The sequence below is a fragment of the Sciurus vulgaris genome, assembly GCF_902686455.1.
Source record: "Sciurus vulgaris genome assembly, contig: HiC_scaffold_331_arrow_ctg1, whole genome shotgun sequence".
Taxonomy (NCBI): Eukaryota; Metazoa; Chordata; class Mammalia; order Rodentia; family Sciuridae; genus Sciurus; species Sciurus vulgaris.
This window is the reverse complement of record NW_027632716.1, coordinates 858,594-867,831: the sequence shown is the minus strand read 5'-3', so window position 1 is coordinate 867,831 and position 9,238 is coordinate 858,594. Positions and strand designations below refer to the sequence as shown.

The 9,238-nt window shown below is 38.6% G+C and overlaps 1 pseudogene across 1 annotated transcript; it reads right to left on the bottom strand.

Annotated features, from left to right (window-relative positions):
• Positions 1-4,765: 4,765 nt before the first annotated feature.
• On the bottom strand, positions 4,766-5,797 carry LOC306652616 (valacyclovir hydrolase-like; annotated as a pseudogene). The gene is made up of 2 exons: positions 5,711-5,797; positions 4,766-5,543 (listed from the first exon to the last, which is right to left on the bottom strand). The product of its transcript is annotated as a valacyclovir hydrolase-like (transcript).
• Positions 5,798-9,238: the final 3,441 nt, after the last annotated feature.

Genomic DNA, 9,238 nt, shown 5'->3' with positions numbered 1-9,238 from the left:
AGAGTTTCAAGTACAATATTGAATAGAAGTGGTGAAAGAGGGCATCCCTGCCTTGTTCCAGTTTTTAGGGGGAATGCTTTCAGTTTTTCACCATTTAGAATTATATTAGCCATGGGCTTAGCATAGATGGCCTCTACAATGTTAAGGAATGTTCCCACTATCCCTATTTGTTCTGGTGTTTTGAGCATGAAGGGATGCTGTATTTTATCAAATGCTTTTTCTGCATCTATTGAAATAATCATGTGATTCTTGACTTTAAGTCTGTTGATATGGTGAATTACATTTATTGATTTCCTGATGTTGAACCAACCTTGCTTCCCTGGGATGAAACCCACTTGATCATGGTGCACTATCTTTTTAATATGTTTTGTATGCAATTTGCTAAATTTTTTTTGAGAATTTTTGTGTTGATATTGATTAAGGATATTGGTCTGACATTTTCTTTCCTCAATGTGTCTCTGTCTGGTTTAGGTATCAGGATGATATTGGCTTCATAGAATGAGTTTGGGAGGGTTCCCTCCTCTTCTATCTTATGGAATACTTTGAGAAGTATTGGAATGAGCTCTTCTTTAAAGGTTTTGTAGAACTCGACTGAGAACCCACCTGGTCCTGGACTTTTCTTTGTTGGTAGGCTTTTGATGAAATCTTCTATTTCATTACTTGAAATTAGTCTATTTAAATTGTGTATGTCTTCCTCGTTCAGTTTAGGCAATTCATATGTCTCTAGAATCCTGTTAATTTCTTCAAAATTTTCTATTTTTTTGAAGTATAGATTTTCAAAATAGCTTGTAATTATGTTTTGTGTTTCAATCCTGTCTGTTGTGATATTTCCTTGTTCATTCCGTACATTAGTGATTTGGGTTTTCTCTCGTCTTCTCTTTGAAAGTGTGGCTAAAGTTTTATCAATTTTGTTTATTTTTTCAAAGAACCAACTACTTATTTTGTCAATTTTTTGTATTGTTTCTTTTGTTTCAATTTTGTTGATTTCAGCTCTGAGTTTAACTATTTCCTGTGTTCTACTACTTTTGATGGTGCTCTGTTCTTCTTCTTCTAGGGCTTTGAGTGTAGTATTAGGTCGTTTATTTGTTGAGTTTTACCTCTTTTATTGAATGCGCTCCATGAAATAAATTTCTCTCTAAGTACTGCTTTCATAGTGTCCCAGAGATTTTGATATGATGTTTCTTTTTTCTCATTTACCTGTAAGAATTTTTTAATTTCCTTCCTAATATCTTCTGTTATCCATTCATCATATAATAGCATATTGTTTAATCTCCAGTTATTGGAGAAGTTTGTTTTTTACTCTTTCATTTATTTCTAACTTCAAACCATTATGATCTGATAGAATACAAGGTAGTGTCTCTATCTTCTTGTATTTGCTAACATTAGCTTAGTGGCATAATATATTGTCTATTTTAGAGAAGGATCTATGTGCTGCTGAGAAAAAAGTGTATTCGCTCTTGGTTGGATGGTATATTTTATAAATGTCCGTTAAGTCTAAATTATTGATTGTGTTATTGAGATCTATGGTTTCTTTGTTCAATTTTTGTTTGGAAGATCTATCCAGTGGTGAGAGAGGTGTGTTAAAATCTCCTAGTATTATTGTGTTATGGTCTATTTCGTTTCTGAAATTGAGAAGGATTTGTTTGACATACATGAATGAGCCACTGTTTGGGGCATAGATGTTTATGATTGTTATATCTTGCTGATTTATGCTTCCCTAAAGCAGTATGAAATGTCCTTCTTTATCCCTTCTGACTAACTTTGGCTTGAAGTCCACATTATCTGAAATGAGGATGGATACTCCAGCTTTTTTGCCGAATCCATGTGCGTGGTATGTTTTCCCCCATCCTTTCACCTTTAGTCTATGAGTATCTTTTTCTATGAGGTGAGTCTCTTGTAGGCAACCTATTGTTGGATCTTTCTTTCTAATCCAATCTGTCAGTCTGTGTCTTTTGATTGATAAATTCTGGCCATTAACATTCAGGGTTATTATTGAGATATGATTCAGTTTTCCAGTTATTTGGTTCATTTTTTAAATATTATTTATTTATTTGACATTTGGTTCCTCCTTTATTTGACAATTCCTTTAGGGTAATTCCTCCCTTTGCTCATTTGCTTCCTTGTTTTTCATCTCTTCCTCATGAAATATTTTGCTGAGAATGTTCTGTAATGCTGGCTTTTTTCTTTTAAATTCTTTTAGCTTTTGTTTATCATGGAAGGATTTTATTTCATCGTCAAATTTGAACGTAAATTTTGCTGGGTATAAGATTCTTGGTTGGCATCCATTTTCTTTCAGGGCTTGAAAAATGTTGTTCCAGGCCCTTCTAACTTTTAGTGTCTGGATTGAAAAGTCTGCTGATATCCTTATTGGTTTCCCCCTGAATGTAATTTGGTTCTTTTCTCTCACATCCTTTAAAATTTACTCTTTATTTTGTATGTTTGGTATTTTCATTATAATGTGCCTTGGTGTGGGTCTGTTGTAATTTTGTGTATTTGGAGTCCTATAAGCCTCTTGAACTTGATTTTCCATTTCATTCTTCAGATTTGGGAAGTTTTCTGATATTATTTCATTGAATAGATTGTTCATTCCTTTGGTTTGTTTCTCTAAGCCTTCCTCAATCCCAATAATTCTTAAATTTGGCCTTTTCATGATATCCCATAGTTCTTGTAGATTCTGTTCATGATTTCTTACCATCTTCTCTGTTTGTTCAACTTTGTTTTCAAGGTTTAATATTTTGTCTTCAATGTCTGAGGTTCTGTCTTTCAGGTGTTCTATCCTATTGGATATGCTTTCTATGGAGTTCTTAATTTGGTTTATTGTTTCCTTCATTTCAAGGATTTCTGTTTGGTTTTTTTTTTTCAATATCTCTAACTCTTTATTGAAATGATCTTTTGCTTCCTATATTTGCTCTTTTAACTGTCGATTGATGTGATCATTCAATACCTGCATTTGCTCTTTTATCTCATCATTTGCTTCCCTGATCATTTTAATTATGTACATTCTGAACTCCTTTTCTGTCATTTCTTCTGCCATGCTGTCATTGGGTTTTATTGATGTAACATCTAGATTTGTTTGGAGCATTTTCTTCCCTTTTCTCATATTGTTCAGGTATCAGTGACTGCTGAGATATTGCAGATTTCCTCTATTGACTTATAATGTCCCTGAAGATTTCTAGTACATCCCCTCTTAGCCTTCAGTAGGCTGAAGTCTTGGAGGAAGTTGATAGCACTGTGCTCTACAAAGAAGCTGCCTCTCTAGGGGTGGTGGCCTTCAGGTGGGGTATATTCCCTGCTAGTGGGCAGAGGTACCTCCACCTGTTGACCAATGGTCATCCAAAGAGGAACCTGGCTGTGGGCTGAGGCAAGGCTTGTTTGGGCCTGTGTCTCTGATTTTACCGTCCTTGTGGGAAAACCTCACCTGCCAGGGAAGACACACCTGCTGGGGAGGTCTCGCTGATCAGTTACCCTCCTAGAGGTTCCCCTCAATCTACTGCTACCGCCTGGGCTGGGCTGCCTTCCTCTGCAATGTTCCCAGGGGCCTGGACCTACCTCCTGGGCCTGGAAGCCTCACCCTTCACAGACGAGTCTCCTTAGGCTGTCTCTCCTCAGAGAATCTACCCGCAGTCCTGGATCCTTTGCTGCACCCCTAAGCGTGTCTTTTTGCGGCTCTTCTACCAAGAAGCCTCCTAGGTCCTGGGACCCTGCTCTGCACCTAATCACCTGGCTATGCGGCCCCCTCCTCTGAGCAGCCACCTGGAGCCCTGTACAATTGCTCCAAGTCCCAGAGACCCACCTCATGCCTCTTCCTCCAGACAGCCACCCGGTGTTCCCGTGCGGTCACTAGGAGTCCAAGCAACTCACTGCGCACCTCCTCTTCCTCCTGCCAACCTCCCGTAGCCCTGGGCAGTCACTCCAAGTCCAAGTGACTCGCCACGTTCCTCCTCCTCCTCCAGGTAGCCCTCTGGGTGTTCAGGTGCAGCCACCCTGAGTCGCTCTGAATTGCTCTGAGTCCACCTGACTCACTACACGCCTCCTCCAGGCAGCCGCCTGGAGCTCTGGTGTGGCCACTCAAGACCAAGCAACCCACCGCTCTCCTCCTCCAGGCAGTCCCCCGGTGTTCAGGAGTGGTCACTTTGAGTCCAAACAACTCACCACTCACCTCCTCCTCTGAGCAGCCACCTGGAGATCCAACACAGTCACTGCGAGTCCATGCGACCCGCTGCACTCCTGTTGCTCTTCCAGGCAGCCCCCCTGGTGTTCAGAAATGGTTACTTTGAGTCCAAACAGCTTGCCACGCAGCTACTCCTCTGGCGACCACCGGTAGCTCTGGTATAGTCACTCCGAATCCAAGCGGCCACGCTCCTCCTCCTCCATATCCTCTGGGCAGGCCCTGGCATTCAGGAGTGGTTGCTCTGAGTCCATACAGCTCCCCTTGCAGCCCCTCCTCTGGGCTGCCACCCGGAGCACCAGTGGTTGCTCTGAGTCCCAGCACTGTGCTGAGCGGCCACCTCTATGATGCTCCCAGTTGTCCGAGTTCACTGCTCCATCGGGGGGAGGGGTGTCTCACAGGGCACTCTACTTCACAAAGTTCCCTGCATTCCAGGACTACCGCCACATCCGGGATGCCTCACCTACGGGAGAGACTCACCAGGCTGCTTTGAGTTGGTCCCAAGTCTCTCAATATCTCCTCTTTTGAATCCTGAGTCCTGGAGCACCATAAAATGCAGGCACCCTCTAGTCCACCATCTTGAAACCAATTGGGATTTACTTTTAAGACAATGACAGAAAATCAAAAATTTTTGTTCAAAAATAAAATTTCATCTCTGTAACTATTAAAGCTAGAGACTGCTGCCCATAGTCATTATTCCTGTTTGGTGAATCACATTGTTCAGAGGGTATAGAGCCTGGGAAGATAGGTGAACTGAACTGTGATGGAAAGCAGGGAGTTTCTGAGCTTCAGGGCATCATGGTAACTAACAGGCAGTGATGTGATGAAGTGGGATGCTAAGGAACCACTATGACACAAAAGTTCCTAGGGGCATTTTCATTGCAGGAAGTCTTCTGCTAACTTGTTGAATTCATTAGCAAAATGTAAATGCAGGTTGTGTTTGCCTTCTGGCATAAGATGTAACCGTGACCCTTTCACATGCTCATGTATGAAGTCAGCATGAAAACGTGGGACAAGAGAATCTTTCTCCCTGTGCACAATTAGGGTGGGACATCAAACCAGGGGTAGCAAGTGCCGACAGATGTTTCCATCTGATAGACGTTTAAACAGTCCTATGCCATCCACCCACTTTTCACAGGTTTTGGCCAGGTAGTCATATCCATACAGGGCTTCTAGAGGCTTCCTTGTTTTTTTCACTGCATTTATAAACATCCCAGATACCCTGATAAATTATTTCATCTTCTTCAGAGACATAGGCATTAGCTCCCCAAATCACCATCTTATTGATATAGGATGGATATTTCGCAGCAGCAAAGAGTGCAGTTATGCCACTGTCACTCCATCCCAGCAGGGAAACCTTCTTGAACTTCAGCATCTTCATCAAATCAACAGCATCTTTTGCATCCCTTTCAAAAAAGTCCACTTGGAAGTCTCTATCTGGGGGTCTGGAATGTCCATATCCTTGAGGATCCCAGGCCACCACAGTGAAGAGCTTCTTATTTAGGTTCTTAAGCTGGGGTGCAAAATCAAACTCTCCACATCCCAACATCCCAGGAAGCAATAGGAGTGCATGCTCGCCCTCTCCAGTCTGCTGATAATGCAGGTGAACACCATTAACAGACACTTTGGCAGAGGTCACTGAGGTTCTTGGGAGGCTGAAGCAGGAGAATCAGCTTTGGACCAGCCTCAGTCATTTAGTGAGATCCTCAGCAACTTAGTAAAACCTGTACACGACCACACGCCCAGCCACGGGGAAGTAAATCCTGAGCTTCTGAGGTGAGAAGAGCAGCCGCGGTAGCAGCCTGCCTCAGTAGCACAGTCTCACCAACATGATCCTAGGTTGTGCTGCTGATATCTGGGATTCTAACACCATAAATGGAAGAGAATCAAGAGGACTTGAGTAACATCGAGGAAACTTCCATGTTATTGAAAAGCCTATACCTGCAAGTTTAGTTCTTCACATTTAAATGTTTGCTATGAAAAATCAATGTGAAATAACTGTTAAGCAGTGGCAAAGATGTGTCCGTAATACAGGATACATAATGCACATTTTTGTAAAATTTCTGTAACAGTGAACCAGGGTACCTTTCTGATAATGCTTGATATTTCTGGAAAAGTAGATATTCTTTGGAATGTAGATTGATAAACCCTGATATAGAGTTGAAAATTTGGCTTATTAGTTAAATAAATTATTTACATCCTTTACTCATATGTTTTAGGGTATAGGACTATTGAGAAAAAAGATGCGACTGTGTTCTCAAGAAATGACTAAAGTTCATGTGGCAACTCTAGGCAGAGGAGCAGCATTGCAAAAAGAAGGATCAGCACATATGGAAGTGCAGTGGAATGAGAAGGGAGAAATTACCCTTAATTTACTTATTTATCATATTCAGACAGCATTTCATAAGAGTTTTAGTTCAGTTGTGGAATTTGGAAAATTTCCAGTTTTTGTTGTTTTCCAGAGTGGCATTATACCACTTTTACTTGCCATAAGTATAAAAAAAGCTGATGGTAGAGACTTTAATTCAGAGGAAAGCAAATATACATGGTGTTGACCTGAAGTACTTTATTCATTTATAAAACCTTAGTGGTATAGTAAAAATCACTCAAGCAAAAATTATTAGCTCAATAGGAAGGACAATATTAATACAACTATTTAGAATAGAATGATAAATATAAACAGAAACCAGAGTTAGGATAGAAAATCAATTATTCAAGCTAAGCAATATGAATAAGCCTGAATATGATTCAAAAGTATTGTCAGATGTTTATTATTTGGTTTGTGGTCATGTGATATTTTGTTAGCTAAAGAATTTTCCTATTAGTTTTGCAAAGTATGGACATTTACTTTACATTTTGATTCAGTATTGAAAATTTAAAACTTTCTTCGTATTTTTAACTTCCGATATATTGTTCTTTTTGAAATGATGTATTGAGCATAAATAAGCATTTAAAAATATTTTGTCAGTTGGTTGACTGATCTAACTTTCTTTCCTTTTAGAATATTGATGTTACTTTATTCCTAAGTGATTATTAATTTCTATTGCCAGAAGCTGTAAAATTTTAATATATTATGATATTTTTGTTTTTAATTGAAAGGGGCATGTAGAAAGAAATAATTTTAATGGGATAAATGTTTCCTTTAATAAAGATATAGACAGTTGGTAAAGAGAAAAAAGATAAGTCTTAGATTCGTGCACAACTAGATTTCTTTCCTCGCTTTTGTAATGCATCACCTTGAAGATAATACTTATGACTAAATATAAATATATTTCCTGATCACTATTATTATTATTATTATTATTATTATCAATCTGGAAATAATTTATTTTGTTTCATCTTTAGCTGACTGTGAGTTACAACACATCGCATCACACTAGGAAACAAATGGAGCTTTCTTAATTGAAATCTTTACCATTTTCTGATAAATGACTTCATGGTCGTTATTGTTGATTGAAGGATTTTAAGTTCATAACTTCTCCCTGCTTGGGAAAGAAGTTTCTTTTTTTTTCCTTTTTGACTTTGAGGTGATTTGCAAAACTGAACATTTGCTCTCCCAAGATGTTTATGTGTATTAGTATCTGTAAAGATGTTGAGTTGGAAAAATATTATAAATTAGCTGTTCAACTAATTCTATTAAATTACTTAAATTTGAAGTTATCTATGTTATTGTAGAACAGCCCTCATGCTTGCTCTGGAACATGAATCAGAACACATAGCTGAACTGCTTCTCCAGAATGGTATTGATGTCTCTGCTACAGATAACTTTGGACAGATGGCATTAGCTTATGCTGCTGCCAGTGGTCATAGTGGGTAAGTGTTTACATTAAAATACTAATCAACCTTGATTGGAGGTTCAAAATAATAACAGCTATTGCATTTTACACATGAGGTGAAATTTCATGGTACAACTATGTATGAAACAATAGTGCATTAGAGTAGTTCATCAGCCAGCAGTCCTCTAAGAGTCTAGATTAGAAGTGGTGATGAGTATGAGTTCTCCAAGGGTCCTTTCTTCCCTCTCCTCTCTTTTCTTTCCTCATCTCCTTATACATGCTAGTGAATTGCTGTACCTTGGAAATGCATCACTAGCCAGTATATTAGGGTTTTAGAGATTTTATCATCATGGATCCCAGCCTTATCTCTGTCATTCCAAGTATAATCCCTGACCATGGGCCTGACCATGGGGTATAAACCATGTCACTCTTTGATTTCTGAATTAGCTATTTAGATCTTGAAATGCCCAGTTGAGCAGAAAAATCTTTATACTCTCCCCTGAATATTAGCTTTTCTACCATCTTTTAATTTTTTGAGGACCTGAGGATTTTTTTAAATTCTACAAGTGACCCTTTAAACATGTAGAATTTTATATATTTTACAAAATACTATGGTAACTGATTAGAGAATGTAGATAAAAGGAATAACAATGTTTTGAGTGTTCCAGTCTGGGATAGACAATTGTTCCTAACACTTGTTTATTAAAGTCATCATGGTGACTTTGAAAGTGCTTGTGCTATTATAACCTGTTATTTACTAATAAAGCAGCTATCATTAATAGAAGTTGACTCTTTGTCCCATGTTCCCATAATTAATAAGTGCCAGGCCTGCAGTTAGACTGTAAGCTTGCCTGACTGACAACTCCATTGTATTCCTCCACTGTATAGGTAAATGCCAGTGCAGAACTAGAATAAAGATGCAGGTCTATATCATCAATTCAGAAAGGCAAAATCAGTTGTATGTTAATTCTGATTCATTATTTATCTGAGTGTCCTGCTTATAGAGTTTTAGGAAAAATCTCACAGCGCTGTGGTCACATGTTTTCTTCATAAACAAGATCAGGCTAGTTCTGTAGAGGACTTATTTTACTTGAAGTCAAGAATACATTTGTGTAGACTATATTATATTAGATATATTAACCCTCTGTATAGATATCTCTACTTCATGATTTTCCTGTTTGGTTTCCTTCAATACCCTACCCTCATGTAGTTCTGTTTTTATAAAGCTGTTTAATAAATCAAGAATTACATTTATCTTCACGTTACTATTCATATTTAGTTTTATGAAGAAATT